Genomic DNA, 16,296 nt, shown 5'->3' on the forward strand with positions numbered 1-16,296 from the left:
GAAGAGAATGGTGAACTGTGGTGTATGCATATAATAAAATATTGAGCAGCTACAAGAAGGAATGAAGTTGTGAGATACGCAATTAGATAAATGGATCTTGAATACAGCATTTTGAGTGAAGCACGCCAGAAACAAGAGGACAAACATTATAATGTCTCACTAATATGGACTAAGTATAATGTGTAAACTCTGAGAACTGAATCTTAAGGCACAGCTTATCAGAGGAACACTTATTGTAATGGTCCCTAGATTGTAAGCTCTTACAGCAGTCACATCTATTCCTGAGTTGCAATGGTTATCTCTAAATCCTGAGATGCTGAGCTCCTTGTACATAACCTGGTCGGTTTCTGGAACCTTGGGTATCTGTGTGACACCCGAGACTTGGAGCTAGAGCTTGGCAGCTATGAATGCCAGTATTACCCCATAAGGCAACTGAAAGAGCTGAAAAAAGAGCCCGGACTTCAATTAGAGATATGAACAAAGCAGATTTGGTTAGGAATGACTGGGGCAGGTCAGGTTCAGGGGTGAAGGACAATACTGACTGGGTTTTAAAACTACACCTTTTGTGTGAGACCAAGAGAGGAGATGTTTACTTGGTGCAGCATCTATTATTCTCTGCAGCACACTAGATAATTTAACTTGCATGGTCAGTTTGTTTGAACACCATAGTTGCATGGAGCTATGAATGGAAAGTGCAATTTGGTGAGTTTGTACAGGCTGGGGTGAAATCCCAATACATCCCAGAGTGATATGGGCAGACAGTAAAAGTGTAGTTGCAGGGCCCCCAAGGAACTGGGGAGAAATGCGGATATGTTGGACTTCCCCACCTAGGTTATTGCTGCCTTATAATTGTGCCCAGGAATCCCCCCCACCCCCTCTCAGAGAACCTCTTTGTTGCTTAGATGTGGCCCCCTCTCTCTCTAAGCCGACTTGGCAGGTGAACTCATTACCCTCCCTCCTGTATGGGACATGACACTCAGGGGTGTAAATCCCCCTGGCAATGTGGGAAATGACTCCTGGGGATAAGCCTGGACCCAGCACTATGGGTTTGAGAGGATCTTCTTGACCAAAAGGGGGAAGAGAGATGAAACAAAATAAGGTTCCAGTGGCTGAAAGATTTCAAATGGAGTCAAGAGGTCACTCTGGAGGTTATTCTTATGCATTATATAGATATCCCTTTTCAGTTTTTAGTGTATTGGAATGGCTAGAGGGAAATACCTGAAGCTGTCAAACTGCAACTCAGTGACCTTGATTCTTGAAAACAATTGTATAACTGTGTAGCTTGCACAGCGTGACTGTGATTGTGAAGAACTTGTAGCTCACACTCCCTTTATTCAGTGTAAGGACAGACAAGTGGGAAAATGAGACAAAAATTAGATGCAGAATAAGGTAGGATGGAGGGAATAGAAAGATTTAGGTGTTCTTTTTTGCTTTCATTCTTATTTTGGAGTAAGGAAAATGTTCAAAAATTGATTCTGGTGATGAATACTAATGTATGACGGTGCTGTGAACAACTGATTGCACACTATGGATGACTGTAGGGTGTGTGAATGTATCTCAATAAAACTATTTATTTAAGAAAGTAAATGAACAATGGGGGGAAGAGGGGAATGGGATGTTTTGGATGTTCTTTCTTATTTCAATTTTTATTTTATTTTTAGGAGTAATGAAAATGTTCAAAGATTGGGTGATGAAGGCACAACTATATGATGATACTGTGATGGTACACTTTGAATTATTGTATGCTATGTGATTATATCTCAATAAAATTGCATTAAAAAAATAAAAGAGTAAAGGACGATATTGAAGGTGTTTGAAAACTTCAACTTCTGTGAGACCAAAGGAAGAGATGTTTATTAGGTGCAAAAATCTATATTTTTTGTAGCATACTATATAATTTAACTTGTATGGTCAGTTTATTCAAACAACATAATTACATGGAACACTGAATAGGGAATGAAATCTGGTTGGTTTGTACAGTTTAGTTTGAAGCCCCGATACATCCCACAGTAATTTGGGTAGAGAACAAAAATGTATTTGCAAAGCCCCCTTGAGGGACTGGGATAAAATGTGGAAATATTAAATTTCCCCACCTGGGGAATTAATGATATTCTCACAAGCATTAGGGGCTACCAATTTAGAAGGCCAAGCCCTAGATCTCAGGACTTGCCCTTATTGTTTCTTACTGAAGAGGCTAAGCCTACTTAAAATTGTGCCTAAGAGTCACCCCAGAGAACCTCTTTTGCTGTTCAAATGTGGCGTCTCTTTCTAAGCCAATTCTGCAGGTAAACTCACTGCACTCCCTCCTACATGGGACATGACTCCCAGGGGTGTAAATCTCGCCGGCATCATAGGACACAACTTGTGGGGATGAACTTGGCCCTGGCATTGTGGGATTGAGAAAGCCGCCTTGGACCAAAAAGGGGAAGAAAAATGAAACAAAATAAAGTTTCAGTGATTGAGATCTCAAATAGAGTCGAAATATCATTCTGGAGGTTATTCTTATGCATTATATAGATATCCCTTTTTAGTTTTTAGTGTATTAGAATAGTTAGAAGAAAATGCTTGAAACCATTGAACCGCAACCCAGTAGCCTTGATTCTTGAAGAAAACTGTATAACTATATAGCTTATGCCGTGTGATTATGAAAACTTTGTGGCTCCCACTCCCTTTATCCACGGTATGGACAAATGAGTAGAAAAATTAGGGCAAAAAGTAAATGAATAATAGGGAGGCATGGGATGTATGAGATGTTTTGGATGTTCTTTTTTACTTTAACTTTCATTCATATTCTTTTTTTGTGTGTGATAATGAAAATGTTCAAAAATTGATTGTGGTGATGAATGCACAACATAACAACAGATTGTACACTGTGGAAGACTGCATAGTTTGTGAATGTATTTCAATAAAATTGAAATATTAAAAAAAAGAAATGTAGATCTTGGGGCTTGCCCTTATGAAACGTATTCCTGCAAAAGAGAAGCTAAGTCTACATATAATTATGCCTAAGAGTCACTCCCAGAGAACATCTTTTGTTGCGCAGATGTGGCCTGTATCTCTAAGTCAACTCTGCAAATTAACTCACTACCATTCCCCCAACATGGAATATGACTGCTGGGGATGAGCCTGGCCCTGGCATCATGGGACTGAGTATGCCTTCTTGACCAAAAAGGGGGAAAAATGTAACAAAATAAAGTTTCACTGGCTAAGAGATTTCAAATAAAGTTAAGAGGTCATTCTGGAGGTTATTCTTATGCATTACATAGATATTCCTTTTTGGCGTCTAGTGTATTAGAACAGCTAGAAGTACTAGTACCTGAAACTGTTAAACTGCAATGCAGTAGCCCTGATTCTCAATGATTGTCTAAGTATATAGCTTTTATTGTGTGACCGTATGATTGTGAAAACCTTGTGACTGACAACTTACCCTTTATCCAGCATATGGGCAGATGAGTAATAAATAATATAAACACGTAAAAATATAATAAATAAAGGGATGATAAGGGATATGGGATGTTTTGGATGTTTTTATTTTTTTATTTTGGAATAATGAAAATGTTCTAAAATTGATGGTGGTGATGAATGCACAACTATATGATGATACTGTGATTGTATACTTTGGATAGATTATATGGTTTATGAATATATCTCTATAAAATTGCATTTTAAAAAAGACAATATAAAAAAAGAATAAATGTTAAGTTTTTAGTAGATACTGTTTTTTAGCTTAGGGAAGTTCCCTTTAATTAATTCCTAGTTTGCTAATTAAAAAACAACCAAGAAATTAATGTTTAATTGAATTCTTACCCTTCTTTTATTGAGACCTGCAAGTCTTTTTCCTTTGATCTGTCAGTGTGGTGAATTACATTGGTCAATTTTTAAATATTAAATCAGCCTTGCATTTCTCATATAAATTCAATTTTGTCATAATAAATTATCTTTTTTATACATTATTCTTTGTGATATGCTAAAATTTTGTTAAGGACTCTTACATCTATGTTCAAAAGTAAGACTGGCCTATAGTTTTCCTTTCTTGTACTGTGTCTGTAGTATCAAGTTATAGAGACTTCAAAAAATAAGTAGGAAAACACATTCTTTTTGTTTGGAAGAAACTGTTTATAGGATTGAAATTATTTGTTACTTCAAAATTTGTTAGAACTCTTTTTTTTTTTTTGCCTACTGATTCAATTACTTTGTTATAGAACTGTTCCAGTCTTCTAATTCTTCTTGAATCAGCTTTGATGAATATTATTTTTCTAGGAATTTATCCTTTTCAAAAAAAGTTTTCAGCTCTATGGTGATAAACATGTTCGTAGTTCCTTCTTATCTATTTAACATCTGCTTATGTTCCTTTTTCATTCTTCATATTATATGTACTTTTTTCTTTGTTAAAAGTTTTCCAAAGATTTGTCAATTAGCTTTCAAAGAACCAAACTTAGACTTGATTAATGTTCAGTATTGTATTGCTTTTAATTACTTCCATTTTGCATTTTGTATTGTTCTTTTTCTAATTTCTTAAACTGGAAGCTTAGCTCATTAATTTTTAGCCTTCTTTTCTAATGTGAATTTTAAGACTATAAATTTGCTGTACTGCTTAAATCTTCTATATTCTCAATAATTTCCTGCTTAAACTCCTCAATATCTGTACTAGGAAACAATAAAATCTTTACCACAATAATGAATTTGTCATTTCTCCTTGTAGTTCTGTTAATTTTGCTTTCTATAGTTTGTGGTTATATTACTAGATACCTTTATTTTAGAATTATTTTATTACCTGGTGATGGAAACCTCTTAGCATTATAAAGTGACCCTGTTAATCTCTCTAGTAAAGTTTTCTTCCTTAAAGACTGTTTTGTCTGATATTACTACAACTACATCAGCTTAAACTTTTTTTTTGGAATTTGGTATGTCTTGTTTCCTTAGTTTTAAGTCTCTCTTATAAACAATGCAGAGAAGAGATTAAGCTAATCGATGTTTTTAAACTAATAAGTTTTGTCTGTTTACATTTATCATGTTAGTCTGCTTATATTTATTGGCTGAAATATTTTCATTTATTTTATCACTTAATCATATGATTTTTATTTTCCCTGTTTTTTCTTTCCTTTATACCTCATCCTTTTTGAGTTTCCTCCTTCTCCTGTCAATTATTCACTTTGCCTTTCCATATAGGAAAACTAGTTCAGGGTTTATGCCTAAAGCATTTAGGCTTTCTTAGAAGAATATTTTATCTTAAATATTAACATTAAAACAAATGACTCCAAGATCAAAATCCCAACAGTTTCTTACTTAATAAATTTTCTGTGCATGGCACAAAAGGCCAGGGAATCTCAGAGCTGCACATACATACAATCACCAAAAACCTCATGTTTCTTTGGACCAGAAGTTTCTCTACCACAATGTATATCTACTTTTCCAATAATCAAATGATTTGTGTTAAAAAAAAAAATTAATAAAAATAGACTAACTGGAGGATATTGTATGCTTACGCATAGGAAGACTCAATATTGTTAAGAGGTCAATTCCTAACTTGATCCATAGATTCAAATGCAATCCCATGTGCCACTGATGAAAAAGAAAATTGACCAATGGAACAGAATGGAGAGCTCAGAAATGGTCCTTCATAAATCCAGTAAACTGATCTCTGAAAAACGAGCAATGGCAATTCAATGGAGGAAGGAAAGCCCCTTTCCAACAAATGGTGCTGGACAACTGGATGTCCATATACCCCCCCCAAAAAAAAAAAAGGAGACCCAGCCCTTAAACCTTTCATGAAAATTAACTCAAAATGGATCACAGACGTAACTACAGAAGGGAAGACTCTAAAACTTCTAGAAGATAAAGTAGAAGAAAATCTATGTGCTCTTGGGTTTGGTGTGGAGTTTCTAAATACAACACCAACAGCATAATCAACGAAAGAAAAAACTGATAACTTGGACTTTATTAAAATAAAAAACTTCTGCTCTGCAAGACACTGTTAAGAAAAAGAAGAAAACAAGCACAGCCTGGGAGGAAATATTTGCAAATCATGCATCAGTAAAGGACTTAAATCCAAAATATACAAAGAATTCTTAAAACTTAATAATAAACATCTCAATTGAAAAATAGGCAAAGATCTGAACAGACATCTGACTTAAGAAGATATAAATGGCAAATAAGCATATGAAAGATTCTTAACATCATAAATCATTAGGAAATGCAAATTAAAACAAGATACCATTACATACCTATTAGAATGGCTAAAATCCAAAAAAATGACAATACCAAATGCTGATGAGGATATGGAACATCAGGACAAGTGGCAGGAAGAATGCAAAATAGTTCACCCACACTGAAAGAGTTTAGCCATCTAAACTAAGCTAAGCAGAGTCTTACCACACCATCCAGCAATCACACTCCTAGGTATTTACCCAGTTGAGTTAAGAAACTTAAGTCCACACAAAACGGGCACATGAATGTTTACAGTAGTTTATTTATAATCACCAAACACTGGAAGCAATCGAAATATCCTTCAATAGGTGAACAGATAAACTGTGGTCCAACTCTATAATGGAAATTATCCAGCGATAAAAAGAAATGAGCTACCAAGCCACCAAGACATGGATGAATATTAAATGCATACTGCTAAGTGAAAGAATCCAGTTCTGAAAAGGCCTCATACAGTATGATTCCAATTATATGACATTTTGGAAAACGGAGAACTATATACAGTAAAAAGATCAGTTGTTGCTAGAGGTTTGGGGGTGGGGGGATGGGAAGGAGAGATGAATAGGTGAAGCATAGGGGATTTTAGTGTGGTGAAGTTATTCTATATGAAACTGTAATGGTGGACAAATGTCATGAGGCATGTCAAAACTCATGGAACAGTACAACATAAAGAGTGGACCTTAATGTAAACTAGAGTTAATAATAATGCATCAATACTGGCAAATGAACGGTAGCAAATGTACCAAACTAATGCAACATGTTACTAAAATGGGAAACTGGGTACTAGGGATGAGATGGAACACTATGTATTATCTGTTCCATTATTCTGTAAATCTAAAACTGTACTAAAAAAGTAAAGATTATTAACTATTGAAAAAACATAGGTTGAAATATGAAATGCTGGAGTATCTTAAAAATCACCATGAAGGGGTCTTTTTCTGATTTGGGGCTCTTCCCCCTTGTCTGGTAAAGTTTTGTTTCAACTTGATACCAATATAGAATTCAATGTGCATATCCTGAATTCTAATCAAGGGAGAATAATTATAAGAGTCCCAACAATATCCAATTTCAAACAGCTCAAAGCAAACAAATATTTACTGAGCACTGATTACTTGCAAGTCACTGTGCTGAGCAATGATTCAGGTTATAAAATAATAAAAACATTGTTGAGTTCTAAGAAAAAAGTCAAAATCCATTAATAGGTGTTTTTATACTTGGATATTTGATCAAGTTTTAACATTCATGTTTTGAAGTTAAAGACTTAATATTTTTTAAAAAAGAAACAAGCATTTTCCCCTCAAGAACAAAACTTAACTGCCATTCTGGAAAACTGTTCTCAAGGATGTGCTCTTAAGTTCTAGGCATAATTTTCAACTTGATGGTATTAAATTCCCTGGTAAGATATCTCCCTTGTTTTCTAGAAGTAATGCTGTTTTGAATTAGTATTCCTAATCCCCTCAAAGTGGGCTTTTAAAAAGTGCTTGGTGTGTAAAATAGAGACAGTAGTTTAAGTACAAAATAAAAGGAACATAACATTAATCAATTTTGCCTTTTTATTCTCAACTACTAAGACAAAGTAGAAAAATAACGCCTCAACACCTAGCAAATTCCACTCATCTTTTTAAGAATCAGTCTGTCACTGTTAATGAATCTTTCTAAATTTGTTTCTTCACCTGTTAAGTGAGAAACCCATAGGATTTTTTTTGAAGCTTACATAAGATACATAAAGTAATTCATGAGAAAGTGTCTAGTATGTATCAGTCTCAAGTCCCTTCTTCCAGATAGCCAACTGTTTTGTGTAGTCAGGGACTTTGCACATTGCAATCAACTTGCATATTAACTGAAAAGAAATTATTTTTCTTGGCTCCAAAAGTGCACAAAGAATATTCCTCAATCCTGTAACAGCAGAGTAGGTACTCAAATATTAAAAAAAAAAAAAAAAAAAGACAGGCTTTCACCTAGCATTTAAAAACAATCAAAAAACAAGCATCATATAACCAAGTAAAATTAAGCTCGTTTTATTACACCTACCATGCGAATTCTATTCAGAATGACCTTGGAGTACTACAAACTTCTTAATCTCAAAGAAATGTTAAACATACTCTCTAATTAAAATAATGATGTATGTACATAAACTATCATCCTTTGAAACATCTCTTAAATGTATATTGTGCACATTTAGAAATATTTTTAGAATAAGGATGAAATAAGGTTTTGATTAACTGATTAACCAGAATAGGTCCTTTGGTGGGGATGGGGGAAGCGAGTTCATTCCGATTTGACTATACTACTGTGACTTCACAGGGACATTGGATTAGAAAAGAACACAGGGCTTTCATGTTTCAGATTTCTTGGATCTGCCCTGAACACTATGAACTCTTTTTCTCAGTTAACATGTAATCACCAAAACATGACTCACTCCTTGTTCCTTACATAAATCTATCCGTAGATGGCAGCACTCTACTATTTAAAAATATTTAAGCCTCTAAAAATAACGTTCAAAAATGGGATACTCGTTTTCACCTCCAAATCTGACAGATTTTCAAAAGCACTCCTTATTGAGTTGTATGTGGAGAAATATACCATTCCACATACAGGTGCGATGAAGGTGAACAGGAAGGCAATTAAATATGTCAGAAACCTTATCAAATGCTCATACTCTTTGAATCAAGCACTCCAAGAAACTAATTTTTGGAAACAGACATGCACTGAGGTTTATTCATAAGAATGTTCACTGCAGTATTCTGTATGCTAGTCAAAAACCTAACTAGTGAAATAACCCGAATATCCAAGGGAACTGATTAAAATTATTTTAATGGCTGTAAGTTGAAATACCAGGAAGCCATTAACAGAATGTATAACCCAATTTACCAAACTTTAATGTGCTAATCACTTGGGGAACTTGTCAAAATGCAGATTCTTATTCAAAAGGTCTGGGGTGGGCTTGGCAGGTGAATTCACTGCCCTCCCCTCTACGTGGGACTTGACTCCAAGGGGTATAAATCTCCCTGGCAATGCAGAATATGACTCCCGGGAATGAATCTGGACCCAGCATCATGGGATTGAGAACATTTTGACCAAAAGGGGGATGCAAAATGAAATAAAGCTTCAGTGGCTGAGAGATTTCAAATGGAGTCGAGAGGTCACTCTGGTGGACATTCTTACATACTATTATAGATAACACTTTTTAGGTTTTAATGTATTGGAATAGCTAGCAGTAAATACCTGAAACTACCAAACGCCAACCCAGTAGCCTTGACTCCTGAAGACAATTGTGTAACAAGGTACATTACAAGGAGTGACAGTGTGATTGTAAAGACCTTGTGGATTGCACTCCCTTTATCCACTGTATGGATGGATGAGTAGAAAAATGGGGACAAAAACTAAATGAAAAATAGTGTGGGATGGAGGGGTATGATTTGGGTGTTCTTTTTTACTTTTATTTTTTATTCTTATTCTGATTCTTTCTGGTGTAAGGAAAATGTTCAAAAATAGATTGGGGGTGATGAATGCACAACTGTATGATGGTACTGTGAAGAGGTGACTGTACACCATGGATGACTATGATATGTGAATATATCTCAATAAAACTGATTTTTTTTTTAAAAAGGGGGTATGGGGTAGGGACCCAGATTCTTCTTTTGTATCAAGTTCCCAGGTGATGCCAATGTTGCTGGTCTGTAGACGACACTTTCAGTAGTGAGGTTTTAGATTCTTTGCATAATTTAAACCAGTAATGTAATAATGTTACTGATAATGTAAAACTCAACTGTCCTCCACATTTCCTATCAATTCCTTCTATAAAATTTATTCAAATGACATATATGTCCAAGAACTTCTGCTTCTCCTAATCGAGATTTTACTGACTCGGCTGTGTCTGCTCCTATACCAACATGCCAACAGTATTTCTCCCATGATTTAATACTTTGATACTACATAAATCAACAAAACATGAGAGTAGAGAGAATTAGTTAAATGAACACTAAGTTAAATACATTTTTTCCAAACTCAAGATGAGTCACTGAAAAAAAATGTTGACTTAGCTGTTACAACAGTAATAGCATATGTTTAAGCTAACACAATAGGGTAGACCTACACTTAAAGGACATTAATTCAAATATTTATTTAACATCTACTATGTGTCACACAACGCTGTAGCCACTTGAGATTAATAGAAAATTAAAAAAAAAAAAAATTCCTGCTTTCATTGGCCTTTATGTCCTAGCGGACAAAAAACGTTAGTGATAAATTGTGTTAGGTGAAAAATGCTTGGAAAAATAAAGGTAAGGGAGAAGCAGAGAATACCATTTTACAACAGAATGGTAAGAATAAGCCCCACTGACCTGACACTTGTCATGTAAATACTCAAAATATTTCAGAAAGGGGGAACAGCCCATGCAAAGGCCCAGAGGCAGGTACATGCCTGGCCTGTTAGAAAACAAGGCCAGAGAGGCTGGAATGGAATAAGCTCAAGGGAGGATATTGGGAGCTTTGATCAGAGGTAACAAGTGTCAAATCATGAAGGAACCTTGTAAGGACTACAGCTTTTCACTGAAAGAAATTGGGAACCAGTGCAGAATTTTGAACAGAGAACATGAACTCTGGCAGCTGTGCTGAGAACAGACTCTAGGGAAGCAAGAGCACAAAGCAAGGAGATCTATTAAAAATTACTGCAGTAATGCAGGCAATGCATGTTGGTGGCACAAACCAGGATGATAGTATTAAGTGATCAAATTCTAGGGATGTTTTGACATTAAAGACAACAGATTCCCTGATGTATTATTGGTTGTGGGGTGTAAAAGGAATTGAGTCTTTTAAGGTTTTGGGCCTAAGCAACTAGAATGATGATATTGATGTTAGATGTTTGGGAAAAATGGGGGGTTGAAAAGGTGGGAGAGGGAAAAAATTATAAGTTCAGCCATGGCAAGTTAAGTTTGAGATGCCTATTAGATACTCAAGTACAGATGACCACCCAGCAGGCACTTAAGTATCCAGTTTGGGAGAAAGGTTTACATTTGAAATATTTATTTGGAGATTAACAGTCTGATTAATAACTCTTACAAGCCATGGGACTGGATGAGATAACTATGTAATACAGGGAGACTAAGACTCTATGGAGTATCCAAAATTAAAAGTTAGAAAACAAAAAGATTAGGGAGGATGACGAGGGGCAAGATGGTGGCATAGAAAGGAGTGGAATAGTTAGTTCCCTAGAGCAACTAACAAACAACAACCAGGAACTACTAGTAAATAATCTGGAGTAACTGTTAGGGAGCAACCATGACTGTCCACACATTGTACACCCCACCTGTACTGGGTGGAATGGCTGAGATTGCAGCATAAAAGCTTTAAGTGAAAACTGTGGACTGTGCCGGGAGCCCCCACCCCCAACAGCAGGCTTAGCTACAAAAACTCACTGTGGTAGAAACCAGCAGTCCCAGAGCCAGCAAACACAGCTCAACACTGGTCCAACTAGGGTTTTAATTAACAAATGTGGACTGCTGAATACAAGCTACAAACATAGACAAACCCCTAACAAGCAGACAGAGGCTTTTAGTGACGAATGACCTTAAAGAGCCAGAAAACTCCTGAAACTCCCAGAAGACCAGGTGCTATCCCTGGCCATTTTCAGTTCTCAGCACTCTCACCCAGGTGAGGGTGGAGATAACAGCGTCAGAGAGACAAAGCAGCAATTCAAACGCAAAAGATAACTCCCCTAGGGTTCGTGTATCTTCCCTAAGAGGAAGGAGGTGAGGCCCAGCTCTAGTGTTGCCTTCCCTTCAGAACTCAGACCCCAGAGCCTAGGGAAAAACAGAAACTAAAGAGGCCACACCTCCTTACACCAGTCGGGAGCGACAGGCTGACAGGCACTACCTGGTGGACAGGTTAGGAAAAGCACAGCAGCTAGAGGCCTCACAAGAAAGTCTGTCAATCTTCTAAGACACACCCTCAGGGAAACCTGGAACTGAATAGAATCCAGTTCTGGTCTGGAAAAATCTGATTGTGGTAACCAAGGAAACCAGACGCCTAGATAACAGAAAACTACAAACTACACTAGGAAAAATGAAGATATGGCACAGTCAAAGGAACATATTGTTTCACTTTATTGAAACAATCAATTCAAGATTTTCAAAGAAATATGCTAAATCAAATAAACCAAATCAGTGAGTTCAGGCAAGAGATGGCAAAAGAGACGAAGGATATAAAGAAAACACTGGGCGAACACAAGGTAGAAATCAAAGGTTTGAAAAAACTGGCAAAATCTTTGGAAATGAAAGGCACAACGCAAGAGACGAAAAGCACAATGGAGACATACAACAGCAGATGTCAAAAGGCAGAAGAAAACACTCAGGAACTGTAAAATAAGACACCTGAAATCCTGCACACAAAAGAACAGATAGAGAAAATAATGGAAAAATATGAATAATGGCTCAGGGAATTGAATGACAACATGAAGCACATGAATGTACATGTCGTGGGTGTCCCTGAAGGAGAAGAGAAGGGAAAAGGGGCAGAAGCAATAATAGAGGAAATAATCAACGAAAATTTCCCATCTCTTATGAAAGACATAAAATTACAGATCCAAGAAGCGCAGCGCACTCCACACAGAATAGATCTGAATAGGCCTATGCCAAGACACTTAATAATCAGATTATCAAATGTCAAAGACAAAGAGAGACTCCTGAAAGCAGCAAAAGAAAAGCAATCCATCACATACAAAAGAAGCTTGATAAGACCATGTGCAGATTTCTCAGTAAAAACCATGGAGGCAAGAAGGAAGTGGTGTGATATATTTAACACACTGAAAGAGAAAAACCGCCAACCAAAAATCCTACATCCGGCAAGACTGTCCTTCAAATATGAGGAGTTTAAAATGTTCTCTGACAACAACAGTTTGTAAACAAGATACCTGCTCTAAAGGAAATACTAAAGAGAGCATTACAGGCAGATAGGAAAAGACAGGAGCGAGAGGTTTGGAACACAATTTTGGGTGATGGTAGCACAGCAATTTAAGTACACTGAACAAAGATGACTGTGAGTATGGTTGAAAGAGGAAGGTTAGGAGCATGTGGGACACCAGAAGAAAAGAGGGAAGATTAAGACTGGGACTGTATAACTCAGTGAAACCTACTCAACAAATGTGATAAAATGTACAAATATGTTTTTACACATGGAAGAACAAATGAATGTCAAACTTGCAAGATGTTAAAACATTGTATTATGCTTCCTTTAATGAAAAAAAGGCAATATACCAAAGCTAAATGCCTGTAAGGGGGACACAAGGGAGGGGGGTGGGACTTTTGCCATTGGTGATGTTGTCTCTTTTATTCTACTTTAATTTAATTCTATCTTTTCTTTCATTGCTTTTTAGCTATCATGGTTTTTCTTTTTCTTTTGTCTATCTTCAACTCTTCCTCCTTCTTTGTGGAAGAAATTCACATAGACAGTGGTGAATACATAAATATGTGATTATACAGGGAACCATCGATTGTTTACTTAAGAAGAAAAGTATGGTGGTTGAACAAAACTGTCTTTAAAAAAGACAGGTCGATGAAGAAACCTTGAGAGCACTATACTGAGTGAAATAAGTCAGACACATAAGGACAAATATTGTATGTTCTCACTGATAGGAATTAGAATATGTAAACACATACACATGAAATGTTACCAGAACATTATGAGGCTAAAGAATGGGGAGAGGTTGCTTATTATGAGCAGAATACTTAACTAGGTTGACCTTCAGTGTTTGGAAATGGAAAGAGGTGACAGTAGCACGTTATTGTCAAGATAACTAACAGTGCTGAATGTTTTGTCAATGTGGTGGAAAGGGGGAAGCTAAGAGTCATGTATGTCATCAGAAGGAAAGCTGGAGCTTAAAAGATGGGAATGTGTAAAACAGTGAATCTGGTGGTAGACAATGTCCATGATTAACTGTACAAATATCAAAAATCTCTTTCATGAACTAGAACAAATGTATGACACTTAACTAGAAGTTAATAATAGAAGGGTATACAGGGGAAAATATACCTATTTCAAACTACTACAGTTAGTATTTTAACATTCTTTTAACAGTAATAAATGTACTATACCAATACTATGAGTCAATCATGGAAGGGGGGTGGTTAGGGGTATGGGAGGATTTGGGTTTTTCTTTTTTTGTCTTTATTTCTTTTCTGGAGTAATGAAAATGTTCTAAAAATTGAAAAAAAAATTTAATTGCGGTGATGGATGCACAGCTGTATGATGGTACACTGGGCAACTGATCGTGCACTTTGGATCTTTGGATGGTCGTATGGTGTGCTGGTTTGGATGTATTTTGTCCCCCAAAACGCCATGTTCTTTGATGCAATCTTGTGGTAGCAACGTATTAGTGTTGATTAGGTTGGAACCTTTTGATTGAGTCACATCTCCACGGAAACAATCAACTGTGGGCAAGATCTTTGATTTGGTAATTTCCATGGAAGTTTTACCCCACCCATTCAGGGTGGGTCTGAATTAAATCACTGGAGCCATATAAAAAGCTGACAATCAGAAGGAACGCAGTGCAGCTGTGACGTTTTGGTGAGCAACTTTTGAAGACGGCAACTGAAAGCAGACTTTTGCTCCACAGAAGCAAAGAGAGGACAAAATACCCCAAGAGCAACATTTTGAAGAATGCACAGGAGCTGAGAGAGAAGGTGGAACACAATCTAGGATCAGCAGATGCCAGCCACTTGGCTTCTCAGCTAACAGATTTTCCAGATGCTACTGGCCTTCCTTCGGTGAAGGTACCCTACTGTTGATGCCTTACCTTGGACACCTTATGGCCTTACGACTGTAACTTTGTAACCAAATAAATCCCCTTTATAAAAGCCAATCCATTTCTGGTATTTTGCATAACTGCAGCATTAGCAAACCAAAACATATGGTATGTGAACAATCTCAGTAAAATCACATTTTAAAAAGGGGGGGGGAGAAACAGCAAAGCTCACTAGGAGAGAAAAAACAGCAGCCTTTTCCCTGACTTTCCTTTTATTTTATATGTGGTCATTAAAAAAAAAAAAGGAATATTTAAAACCACAACACCCAACTGTGCTGGTTTGAATGTATTATGTCCCCCAGAAAAAGCCATATTCTTTGACGCAATCTTGTGGAGCAGATGTTTTAATGCTGATTAGATTGGAATCCTTTGACTGTTTTTGTGGAGATGTGCCCCACCCAACTGTGGGTGATAACCTTGATTGAATAATTTCCACGGAGGTGTTACCCCACCCATTCAGACTACATCACTGGAACCATATAAATGAGCTGACAAACAGAAGGAACTCAGTGCAGCTGTGTGTGATATTCTGAAGAGCAACTGAGAGTGACATTTTGAAGAGGTGCTACAGCCAAGAGGGACACTTCAAAGAATGCACAGAAGCAGAGAGTTTACAGAGACATTTTGGATACGGCCTTTGAAAGCAGACTTTGCTCCGGAGAAGCTAGGAGAGGACAAACACCCCAAGAGCAACTGAGAGTAAGATTTTGGAGAGACGCTGAAGCCTAGAAGAGGAATGTCCTGGGAGAAAGCCATTTTGAAAGCAGAACTCCAGGGCAGATGCTGGCCACATGCCTTCCCAACTAAGAGAGGTTTCCCGGACGCCACTGGCCATCCTCCAGTGAAGGTACCTGATTGCTGATGTGTTACCTTGGACACTTTATGGCCTTGAGACTGTAACTGTGTAACCAAATAAACCCCCCTTTATAAAAGCCAATCTATTTCTGGTGTTTTGCATTCCGGAAGCATTAGCAAACTAGAATACCAACAATTATCCATTTCCAGCAAAAAGTATAAGCCATGTATGTGTTTTTACTGAAAATGTCATTAAAACTTCTACCAAGCTCCTGAAAAATTCACCTGACTTCATGGTATTCCTCCCACTTTTATTCAATTGTCTTAGAAAATAATATTCAATCTGACTTAAACTGTCTACTTTGGGAAGAACAAGTCTACACACTTGCCATAGAATGATTACCAGCATTCCAGGAGCAGCTTCTGAGTTGTGTAAAAAGGACTTCACTGGACAAGTGTTTGCAATAGATAACCTAAGATATACTATTAACTCTGAA

Source organism: Choloepus didactylus, chromosome 8 (assembly GCF_015220235.1).
Source record: "Choloepus didactylus isolate mChoDid1 chromosome 8, mChoDid1.pri, whole genome shotgun sequence".
NCBI lineage: Eukaryota > Metazoa > Chordata > Mammalia > Pilosa > Megalonychidae > Choloepus > Choloepus didactylus.